The 12,632-nt window shown below is 38.8% G+C and overlaps 1 protein-coding gene across 4 annotated transcripts in view; it reads right to left on the bottom strand.

The window, feature by feature from the left end:
• The window catches only part of slc8a3 (solute carrier family 8 member 3), a 46,327-nt gene that overhangs the window by 11,221 nt on the left and 22,474 nt on the right, over window positions 1-12,632 (bottom strand). The gene's annotated exons all lie outside the window — the stretch shown is intronic.

Consider the following 12,632-nt stretch of genomic DNA (forward strand, 5'->3'; position numbering starts at 1 on the left):
GTGTGTGTGTGTGTGTGTGTGTGTGTGTTTGTGTGTGTGCATGTTCGACCTGTGAACATCCCCCTCCCTCCATTCGGATCAGTTACTCACAGTACAGCTGTCCACAGATCCACGCCGCTTCATCTCTCTCTAATATGTCTTTCAGTCTAACATACTCATGTTCTCATTCCCTTCTGCTCTGCCCTGTTTCCCCTCCATTAGCGGACACATTATACTCAAACATCCTCAGCCTCACTCACTCACTCTCACACAACGTGCGCACACACACACAAAAAGAGACTGTGACAGGGCTGCGTGTTTGGTCTGTGATCTGATGTAGGTCATTCCTACCATGCAGTACATTTTGGTGTCTCCATCATGTCTTAAAGGAACTGTACAATTAGCTGAATTTTCAGCAGCTATTACTTAAGTTTTCAGTATCACATGATCCTTCAGAAATCATTCTTATATGCTGATTTGGTATTATCAATGTTGAAAACAGTTAATAATTTTGTGGAAAACTGCGATGCATCTTTTCCAAGATTCTTTGATGAATAAAAAGTTCAAAAGGTAATTTATTTAAAATAGAAATCTTTTGTAACAATATAAGCCTTTACTGTCACTCTTCATAAATGTAATGCATCCTTGCTGAATAAAAGTATTAATTCTTTAAGAAAAAAAAAAACATAAGTACAATAAAAGAAGTCTGTATTACTTATATTCCAAGTCATTCAATGCCTTATAAATGCTTTTTGCAAGAAAATAATGACAGAAGCTTCATTTTATGTTGAACTAATAATTATAAAATATTTTTTAATGTCAAAATGTCACAATTAAAGTAAAGGTAAACTTTAACTTCCCATCTTTTACAATATTACATGTTAAGTGCTATTTGTTTATAATTTGTTCCAAGAGGTTTATGTATAAAGTCATTTATAAAATGTAAGAAATTTGGTTTGCAAAGAGCTTAAAAGTCATTATAAAAATTAAAAAATACAAAAGAATTCTATCGTACAACCCAGTCTTCTATTCACATAGGTCTCCAAATCCTTTCAAAGCAGTCCGGTAATGACATTACCCTCAAAGACATTAAATTACATCCTGTTTTTATAAAATGACAGAAATCAGTATCATACCAGGAAAAAAAAAGCAAGTTTCACTTGCTCCTTATTTCCATTCTGCTAGACATTCTGTTTTCTTGCCATTGTGTATGCTGATTTTGACCAGACTGGTAAAGAATGTATAGAAATACTTCCTTAAATTACATTCAGGGATTGAAATTAACTTTTTCACTCACCAGCCAATTTGGCTGCTAAATTTTTAAGTTACCGGCCATTCATAACTTCTACTAGCCAAAAAAACAAAAACAAAACAGAAATAAACCAACAGCTTGAGGCTGTCTACACTGGACGTGACAAAGCGACCGTTGAAAATAATTTTGTGTCAGTACTAAGGGTGCTGACCAAAAAAATTATATCTCAATATTTTCTGGGATTTTATCGATAAAAATAATTTGACGATATTTTGCTGAGTGTGCTATTGTGCTGATATCTTAAGGACTACCGTGGACAGCTGACTCCTAAAGTTTTTGATATTCTTCATATTCTGTGTGGTGGTCAGTTCACAGCAGTGATAGAAATGAATCTTTTCCAATAAGTTTAAATTGATTTTAACCTTTTATGGGCATTTTTACTTTTATAATGCCATTTCTTCTAAAAGTGTGCATCATCTTTTGAGTCAAATTCTTACATTTAATCAATCAATTATAATAATAATACATTTAGGCTGTTACTAAGCAAATGAAATCAGTATCAAGAAAATTAATCTTTGCAGAAGTTTATGGCATTTAGATGTATTTCCACATGTTAATGCAGCTAAGAGGGACATGGAATGCTTTAACCTGCAGTTACAAATGCATAAATAAAGTTTTGATATTTTAAACATGAAATGTTGAATACTGATATTTGAAATTATTTAAAAAATGAAAAGATACTTTAAATGTAAAGTTAAATTAAAAATTAAAACCGCCAATAGGTGGCAGAAAGTCACTGTTAATAAGTGAGTCATTGCGACTGAACCGAATCATTTAAACAGTTGATTCATTCAGGAACGAAACGCTGTCAAGTTGATCAGAGATGCAAAACAACGCTGTGGCTGTGTTTAGAATGTTTTTTGTTGTCGAAATAGAGCAAAAACAGGCAATATGGTGTCTAAAACGTAAGTCTCTTGATATTAACTTTTTGTTTATTGAACTGTTGTATAAAATCAATATCACATTTGTAACCATGCTGATTCTTTAAGAAAAAACGGCACTCTTCATGTGATATTGATTAACTATATGAATTGATATAGATATATACATTTGCTGCCCCCTTATGTTGAATTATGTGATCATTCTTAACGCATATTAATAGACTTTGCAGTGAAAGAACGCACTCTAAATGCGCCCGCGCACTAGATAGTCTCCAACCAGTAGGGCTCTTCGATTCCTGGTTCTGGAATCGATGGGATTCGATTCCAAGAATCGATTCCTCTGTTGTTTTCGAGTCTTTTTCGATTCTGTTTTTTTTTTTTTTTAGATTGAAGGAACCTAATCTCGCCATGCTGCAGGATATAAAGGTCGTAGAAAGTATCCTTCTCATAATATGAAGCTTTATTTGTAAAAAAAATAAAAAAATAAAAATGACGATACATTTCTATAGCTCTGATTGATTTTTAAATTGTAATTTTGTCTGCTTAGCCCGTGAAATTAGTCATAGCTCACTGCTCAGCATGTCCCTATTTATTTCATGAATTGAACAAGACATGAAGTGTCTAAAATAAATGTGCACAGTTCAGCTGAATGACGAAGTTTACTTTGACTGTATGCTTTGCACAAAATTAACAAACTGTACACTGAAACAAAATAACCAGAACATTAACAATAACACTGAAAGAGCTCGTAGTTTATCTGTCAGTCAGATGCGCTCTCGGCCACTGATATGCTTGTGACGTTTTCTTTTAGAATTATCATTCGCTGATAGAAATAAAAATAGTATTTTTGATGGAAATAAGATCAAGACCCTCGATCACGTCATGATCTAGTCTGTCGTGCAGTGCTCAAAATTGTGGACAACATAAGCCAGATCCACCGTAAAATAACCCCTGAATGGTTTTTTTTTTTTTTTAAACTGGCTCATTAAAACTATCTATCCGAAAGAACCTTTTCGTAGAAACGAATCAGACTTCTAATCACTTTTAACAAGCATGAGGCAAAGGGCAAAAAAATATATAAAAATGAAATATTAAAATATAATTATATATTTTATATATAAAAAAGAATAATCTTTTATCTCACAACACTCCTAATTATGGATTTTATTGAGCATGAAGGAGGCGAATGGTGCTTCTCAAACGGAAGGCTGCGTCCTCAAATTCAGATGATCTCAGTGCCAACTCGTTTTCTTTCAGTTTATTTTCGTGAATTTAAATGTGTGCAGCCTTGGTAGGATGCAGCCTTCTGTTTGAGAGGCACCCATAGATAAGCTTTGTTGAACTGAAAAAGGCTCTGAATAAGGAGTCGATTCCTCTTGATGGAATCGATTCCAACCTTTGGAATCGATTCCCAACGCCTCGGAATCGAGGAATTGATTCTTTTTGGAATCGATTCCCAGCCCTACTAACCAGACTTCACGTAGTCGCGTCTGAGTGCACTCTGTAGGTGTGTTTTGTTTGGTTTTTGCAATATACTCCATAATGTCATGATGTCTCACGAGTTCAGTTTTTGCGCTAAACCTGCGCAGATTTGGCTTGCATGAACTTCTCCAAGAAATTAATGAGTGAACATAACTTGCGAAAAGTAACCGGCCAAATTGGCTAGTGATTTGACGACGTTACCCGCCACCGCTGATTTTTACCCGCATTTGGCTGGTTGGCAGGTGTTCATTTCAAACCCTGATTACATTATTTTATATTTAAATACAAAGTTATTAAAGTGCTGCATAAAAGGAATGGGGCATGTGCTGTGGTTAAAGCTGCAGTCCATAAGTTTTGCCTCTTTGTCGCCATCTCTGTATTAAAACCTGGAATTGCAGCTTTTTGCGGAATTATTTTCCTTGCGTGGGTTTTGAGTCGGCACGGCTGCAGCACAGATGAATCTAATATTTTGAGGAGTATGTAGGGCTTTTCACACTGCGCTTAACCCTGGGTTATCGTCGTTCTAAACATCGCTTTTAACCCCGGGTAAAGACATGTTTCACACCTGTAATTCGAAAGCGGTGTTAGCACCGCATTTTATCCGGGATTATGAAACCCTGCTCCGGAGCAGGGTTAGCACCGCATTTGTGGTGTAAACCCTCATTGCGGTGCTAAGTTTGTTCAGTGTGAAACGGAGCAGTTGGCTTGTTGCTGCTGGATGCTTGGCAACAGACAGCCAATCAGAAATTGAGCAGCGAGGCTCATGTCACGTCAGTAACAGGAAACGCACGTCGTGTAAACTGCAGCCGGTGAGAAGATAATATTCACATACTTTGCTCCTTGTTTTCTTTCTTTTGTACTTTTGTCTTTGTTTTCTTGCCTTTGTGCGTCATGAGGCCATTCACATGTCGCGCCTAAAAATGCGTTTAAAACGCTAAGCACGCCGCTTTCTCCTTCTTTCCAAAGCTCTGTAGCTTGCGCTCCCATGGCGTCTGTCATTGCTAAGCAACCATGACCTGCGCTCTTCATGAAGACGCAGAAGTTTCAGCAAAGGATAAATGGATTTCCAGCACTAAATCGCTTGCAGTAGCTCTGCTACTAAATTTATTTAAAAATGGCTATCCCTGCCTGTACAGCTGATCAGCTTTTCCTCAATCTTCACTGATCTAAAGACATAAGCGGCAACGTTTTTAATAACTGGCAAGACGCGAGAAAAGCCGTGTAAACAGTTTGCCTGCTGTTCGTCCAATCAGAGACAGTGACACTGCAAATATGCAAATAAGAACGTTAACCAGGGTTTAGGAATGTACAGTGTGAAACGTCTGGTAATGAATACCCAGAGTTAACAGTTAACCAGTTAAGCAGTGTGAAACGTGATTACACAATAACCCAGGATTCCGCTTATCCGGGGTTTAGGATGACCCAGGGTTAACAATTTCAAGTGTGAAAAGCCCTTCTGTGGCAGTCAGTCACCACACCGGTGTGCATGATTACTGTACTTCACAATCACAGATTCTAGCCTACGTCTTGGAATATATGACCCAAATAAGAATTTTTACTGTATATTGCCATCTGAACAAGTAAGTTCCTCTGCTGTTAAAGCAGAGAAAACAAAATATGTCTAATGTCATTCTTAATAACTCTCAAAAACCAAAAGTACTCTTTAGTACAATTAATGCAGTGCTAAATCCCTCTCAGCCTACTGTTTCTGATGTGTCTCCTCTTACCTGCAAGAGGTTTTTACAGTTCTTTGTGGATAAGGTAACAGTTATTAGAGCGAACATTATACCTCCTTCTGCAGACCCCTCTATTCCGGCCACTTGCTCTGCTGTTTTTGACCAGTTTGAGCCTGTGTCTCTTTCTCTTTTGAAAGATGTTACAAATCGGTTGAAACCCTCTATTTGTCCCACAGATGTAGTGTTACGTGTTTGCCCTTCGAGTTTCCTGTTTGCCCTTATTTGGTTTTGTTCCGGTTCTTGTCATTAGTTAATCATCGTTTATTATCCCCACCTGTTTTGTAATAATAATCTCGTTTACTCCTTTGTTTCCTGTTCTTTATAAGCATTCAGTTTCGTTGCAGTCTTGGTCCGATCTCAGTTACGTCAAAGTGTGTATTTTCTGATCTCCTGAGTTTTCTATTAAATGTTACCTCTTACGAAAATCTCCTGTTGTCTCCAGCGCCTTCCTGCCTTGACACACCATTACAGAAGATCGGACCCCCAAAGGAATGGATGAACGAGCCCAGTTCATCACCTTGGCTCAGGCAAACCACGAGCCGTTCAATTATGTGAGGGCTTTCGTGCTGCTCGTCCTCACCAGTTCCCTCGAAAACGAAGTCCTCAAGACACTGTTCCGGCTAGGGATCTCTTACCATCAGCCAACGGAGCTCCCAGACACCTCCAACCTGAATTGGAAGGAGGCGGTCATCAGGTGTCTGGACAGTCTCTGATTCTGAGCTGGAGTCCCGTCCGAGGCTCCCCCGAATCCACTGCCGTTCGCGGGGAAATTCACGCCACCGTCCGCGGCTCTCCCAAGCCCACTGTCCACGGGGAAATTAACGCCGCCGTCCGCGGCCAACGCAAGTCAGCCATCCGTGGCCGGAGTTCCCGGACCCGCCCTGGAGGCCTCCCTTGTCCTGGTCCTTCACTGGCCTCCAAGGTGCCCCCCTCCCCTCCCCGCCCCACCCGCCCCGCCCCGCCCCGGTAGAACTTCTTAGAGGGGGTCGATATGTTACGTGTTTGCCCTTCTAGTTTCCTGTTTGCCCTTATTTGGTTTTGTTCCGGTTCTTGTCATTAGTTAATCATCGTTTATTATCCCCACCTGTTTTGTATTAATAATCTCATTTGCTGCTTTGTTTCCTGTTCTTTATAAGCATTCAGTTTCGTTGCAGTCTTGGTCCGATCTCAGTTACGTCAAAGTGTGTATTTTCTGATCTCCTGAGTTTTCTATTAAATGTTACCTCTTCGAAAATCTCCTGTTGTCTCCAGCGCCTTCCTGCCTTGACACACCATTACAGAAGATCGGACCCCCAAAGGAATGGATGAACGAGCCCAGTTCATCACCTTGGCTCAGGCAAACCACGAGCCGTTCAATTATGTGAGGGCTTTCGTGCTGCTCGTCCTCACCAGTTCCCTCGAAAACGAAGTCCTCAAGACACTGTTCCGGCTAGGGATCTCTTACCATCAGCCAACGGAGCTCCCAGACACCTCCAACCTGAATTGGAAGGAGGCGGTCATCAGGTGTCTGGACAGTCTCTGATTCTGAGCTGGAGTCCCGTCCGAGGCTCCCCGAATCCACTGCCGTTCGGCGGAAATTCACGCCACCGTCCGCGGCTCTCCCAAGCCCACTGTCCACGGGGAAATTAACGCCGCCGTCCGCGGCCAACGCAAGTCAGCCATCCGTGGCCGGAGTTCCCGGACCCGCCCTGGAGGCCTCCCTTGTCCTGGTCCTTCACTGGCCTCCAAGGTGCCCCCTCCCCTTCCCGCCCCACCCGCCCCGCCCCGGCCCGGTAGAACTTCTTAGAGGGGGTCGATATGTTACGTGTTTGCCCTTCTAGTTTCCTGTTTGCCCTTATTTGGTTTTGTTCCGGTTCTTGTCATTAGTTAATCATCGTTTATTATCCCCACCTGTTTTGTATTAATAATCTCATTTGCTGCTTTGTTTCCTGTTCTTTATAAGCATTCAGTTTCGTTGCAGTCTTGGTCCGATCTCAGTTACGTCAAAGTGTGTATTTTCTGATCTCCTGAGTTTTCTATTAAATGTTACCTCTTATGAAAATCTCTTGTTGTCTCCAGCGCCTTCCTGCCTTGACACACCGTTACATGTAGTTCCTCCACGTTTTTTAAAGGAGGTTTTTGATACCATTGGGCCTGTAGTTCAAGAAATTATTAATAACAGTTTGACCCTAGGTGTTGTTCCTTTAGAGTTTAAACATGCTGTGGTTCAACCTCTGATAAAAAAAATCCAACTTGGACACTACAGTTCTCTCCAATTATAGACCAATCTCTAAACTCCCCTTTCTCTCTAAAATATTAGAGAAAGTTGTCTTTTTTTAGACTCGCACAGAGTTTTAGAAGTATATCAGTCTGGTTTTAAAGCTCTTCATTGCACAGAAACTACACTTTTAAAGGTTTTTAATGACCTTTTATTAATTACTGATTCAGGAGATTCAGCCATTCTTATGCTTTTAGATCTGACATCTGCATTTGATACCATTGATCATTTTAATGAGAGCAAGACTGAAATTATGATATTTGGTCCAAATTGTACTAACAAGGTCTCCAACATTGATCTGGGCTCTTTGCTTCCACATGTTAAATTCACTGTTAAAAACCTGGGTGTAATATTGGATATGGATTTTAAGCTTGACAAATAGATAAACTCTGTAGTAAAGGCACGTTTTTATCAGTTAAGGCTTTCATCTAAAGTTAAAACTTTTCTGTCATTTAAAAAATTGAAAGGCTTATACATGTTTTTATTTCATCTCGTCTAGACTATTGTAATGGTCTCTATGTTGGTGTCAACCAGGCCTCTCTCTCACGCTTGCAGTTAGTGCAGAATGCTGCAGCTCAACTTTTAACTCGAACGCATAAACGGGAACATATTTCACCCATATTGGCTTCCCTACATTGGCTTCCAGTCCGTTTTAGAATTGATTTTAAGATTTTAGTGTTTGGTTATAAATCTTTAAATGGACTAGCCCCAACCTACCTTTCTGATCTTATACAACTTCACGTTCCATCCAAGTCTTTGAGGTCTGCTGATCTTATGTTGCTGGCAGTCCCTAGAGTTAGACTGAAGCACAGGGGAGATCGTGCCTTTGCTGTAGCTGCCCCTAAACTCTGGAATGCACTACCATTGACAGTGAGGATGGCCCCAACTTTGTCTGCTTTTAAAACTAGTCTTAAAACACATTTTTAAGTAAGGGACGTAAGGGTTGGAACTTCTTTTTTCTTCCAAAACAAAAGGATAAGTTTTTTGGCAGAGATCAACCCATATGAAACAAACTGATGTTGTACCTGTGTAAGTCTCAAAAATTCTTCGGAAACTCCAAATATAATTAATATAGGATCTGGTTCAATAGGAATGTCCAATGTATCTGAAAAAACTTGGAATATTTTGTTCCAGAAACTCTGTAATATAGGACACAAGACATAGGAATGAGTTTGGAATCTAAAAACTGACATTTTTCACACAATGGAGACACTTCTGGAAATATTTTATTCAATTTACACTTGGAATAATGAAGCCTATGAAGCACTTTTAAACTGAATGAGACAATGTCTTGCATTAATGGAACATCTGTGGACCAGTTCAAGACTTTGTTCCCACCAAATTTCACTGGGAATTTCTAATGCGAGTTCTTCGTCCCAGGCAGATTTAATGTTCTACATAGATGGCCTTTTCACCTGTTCTAAACCCTTGTAGAGCGAGGAGATGGTACTACCATCTCTAAGACATCTTTCCAGAAGTGTGTCCAGATACATGGGTGTAGCTGTGACATAATTAGAAATGTTAGACTTCACAAAGTCTCTTATTTGAAGATACCTAAAGAAGTGATTAGAAGGAATACAGTATTTCTCACACAGCTGCTGAAAGGAAGCTAATTTTCCATTTACATATAAATCCCCTACGTTTCATAACCCTAAATTTTTCCAAAAGTCAAATGCATTATCTAACATCGAAGGGCAAAAAGAGGAGTTGATTTTGGATAATTTTTAACCAAAAAAAGTTACGTACTGCAGCTTTAATATAGTCTTATATCCATTTGCCTGGACCAAGACACGTGTATATGTGTATGTGTGTGTTTGAGTGTGCAGGGCTAAAAGTAAAGGATACAGTAAACAAGATTTATTTCTGTATAGTGAAAAAAATCCCTACAGTGGCTCCTCCACCTGCTCCGAGCTGTAGTGACTCGGCAGACTGCCTGAGCTTACCACAAATGAAACTAAGCCTTGCACGTGTGCTCGAAATCAGAAAAGACAACATTCCTCCTCTGTTCTTTTACCATTCTGTGAACTAAATGGAATCTTAAGCCTGAAACACACTTTCACGGACCGCTGCATTCCAAAATGTGATCTAGGATTTACCCGAGACGATGCCAGTTTCACAAGGTGTGTGCTGATGTCTTGACAATGCACTAAAAAGCATAAATACCTCCAAGTTTCAGCTGTCTACACTCTCTGGCATCATTCGTGATTTTCAACAGAATCACACTGCAGAGCTGTTTCATTGCCACTGCAAGTTGATTTGCCGATATTTTCATTCTAGAACATCTATCAGCAAATCTGCTTGGAATGTATCTGGTTGTCATAACAACTGCAGGCGCTTGCTGCTGCTTTTGCTCCCTGCCATCATCCAAAGTACAAGCACTAGAATGTTACATGTGGATTTGAATTGAACAGTTTTAGGTTCCAATATTGTTTAAAAATTAAGACCATTAATCTAAAGTGTCCAAACAAACCCTTAAAGTAAACAATAGTTAACATCAGTGGTCAACCAATACAAATTATTTATGGTCGACAGTCCAATGCCAAAATCTTAAAATGCATGGTGGCCCAGTATAATCCCACACTATTTCATTTACAAATAGTGAAAACACATGCAGAACAATTGCTGAAATTTATATTTTTACACAGTATTTACTAAATTATACAGGTTTGTTATTTCTATCTGCACTAATGCTGCCCACTTCAGCCAACGTTACTACAATTTTGTCACACTGACAAAACACACAATCAATATATTTCTTAGTAGACCTGACTACTAATGGTATCAATATTAGAGAATGAAGCTCTGATCTCAAAAGCTTTGTTCACACTGCCCCAGTCCTTCTGTACTCATTTCATACACTCATTTTGCAAGTAATAAAACTGGAGCAAACTGTGTAGTCAATATCTGGTATATTTATCTTGGATAAAGTCAACACAATGCCAAGAGATAATATAGTAGTAGTAGTCATAGTGGAAAGAAAAGATGAAAGATATTCAAGTCCATTCATCTTATGGTATGGACTGCATGAGGAACGTGCATTTACATTGATGCATATCCTGTTTTCAAGACCAATTATTCATTCATTCAATCACCATTCATAAATAGTGAATGCCACATGTGAGTGGAAATAAATGAATTCAGACACAGCCGTGAACATTGTGCTTGGCATTACAGTAATACAGTTTCCTGACAGACATAGAGAAAAAAACAACTGAAATATGACTTGACTGTTTAGACTAAATAACATTTTCAAAAAAATGATTTTAATCATACAAACCACATAGATGGCAGATGAGATGTGGATTGGCAAATTTTAGAACTCATATGCTTTTTGATTGCTTTTCAGATTTTTTTTTTTTAAACATGGGTTTTAGTTGCATACATTATAAAAAAAAATGAATTTTTACTCCCTGTCTGAACACAGCTTTACACCATGTCCTAACCAAGCGTGATACAGCAACAAATGATAAAATCTTGCTCACGTTAATGAGAATTTCTGCCCTAAACAGCTGTGCCCATGATAAGCAGTGAGACATTTTGTGTTCGAATTCCCTAATTAATTTATTCATACAAATCAAAACCTGAGATATTTCAGCGCAGACAGAGATCTGTTTTCCCGCAGAGTTTAGTGCCGTCTCTAATCAAACACACCTGAACAAGATAATCAAGAGTTCAGCTGAAAATACAGTTGAGGCTAAACTCCTCATGTTTGCAGATCTACAGAGAGGGAGAAAGAAGAAAGTAGGTGCAAATGGAGAAGCTAAAAAAAGAAAAGAAAGGATAAAATGGATGAAGGAAGACAGAGTGGGAAAAAGTTTTTTAAAAACTAACATTTGCGTTTGTTTGTTTGTTTGTTTATTTGTTTTTTTATCCAGCTTCATGTGAAAATGCACACTTTTGCCAGTCCAACTAAATAATGAGTCAAAAAGCACATGTTTAAATGGCATTTACGGTTGCTTCCGGTTCATTTGTCACACTGAAAATGAAAGGTCAAGCTAAGTGCTTGGGATTGTGGGATATAGTATTCCATGCAATGGACTGTCCTTGGATGCGCATTTCATTTTAGTTTTAGTAATTTTATGTTTTTTATATTTCTATTTCACTTCAATTTATTTTTATTTTAGTTTCAGTTTTAGTAAAACTAGTATTCAAACTTAAATGTTTTGCATTTCAGTTAATTGCCAAGGCAACATTTGTCATTTTCGCTTAAATTTTACATCTAATATGTTTTTAAAATTTTATTTCAGTTTAGCTTTATTTCAGTTAAATATGTGAAATGTGCATAGCGTACGGGAACGTGCTGATGACATATCCTGTCTGTGCGAACCGGGTGCACAGAAATATGCAAATACATGTTGACAGGCAGGTGGACATTTCTTGATCCTACGCCTTCCACAGAATATATAAATACAGACTTTATTTCAATTAATGAAAGTAATTTTCAACTGATTATTTTAACAGTTTATTTTCAGTTAACAACAACAACACTGCTAAAGTGAATTAACATCAGGCCCTGAGCTGATTGATGGACATCAATTTCATTTAAAACTAATACAAACTTGCACACACTCTCTCTCACACATGCTCTCTGTGCGAATGGAGTAGTGTTGTGTGTCTGTGAGGTGTTCTGTGCATATTGGTTGTGTTTATGCAGCATCTTTTCGTCTATATTCAGTAATTCAGACCTGCAGGCACAGAGACACTCTTGAGCATCATTACTGCACCAGAAATATTCAACTAAGAAAACCTCTGTCTCATCTCCGTACAACACACACACACACACACACACATAGATATCCAAATCAAGAGTGAGGAGGAAGGAGAGGAGAGAGAGTCTATGTTCTCCCCAGTGTCACCCTGATTATATAAGAGACACGTGCTAAAAATAAACCCTGCAGTGAAAAGGGTGTGTGTGTGTGTATGTGTATGTGTGTGTGTGTTTGTGTGAGTGCATGCATGTCTGCACTGATGGGCAAATACACACA

This window comes from Onychostoma macrolepis, chromosome 13 (genome assembly GCF_012432095.1).
Source record: "Onychostoma macrolepis isolate SWU-2019 chromosome 13, ASM1243209v1, whole genome shotgun sequence".
In the NCBI taxonomy this organism is placed as follows: Eukaryota; Metazoa; Chordata; class Actinopteri; order Cypriniformes; family Cyprinidae; genus Onychostoma; species Onychostoma macrolepis.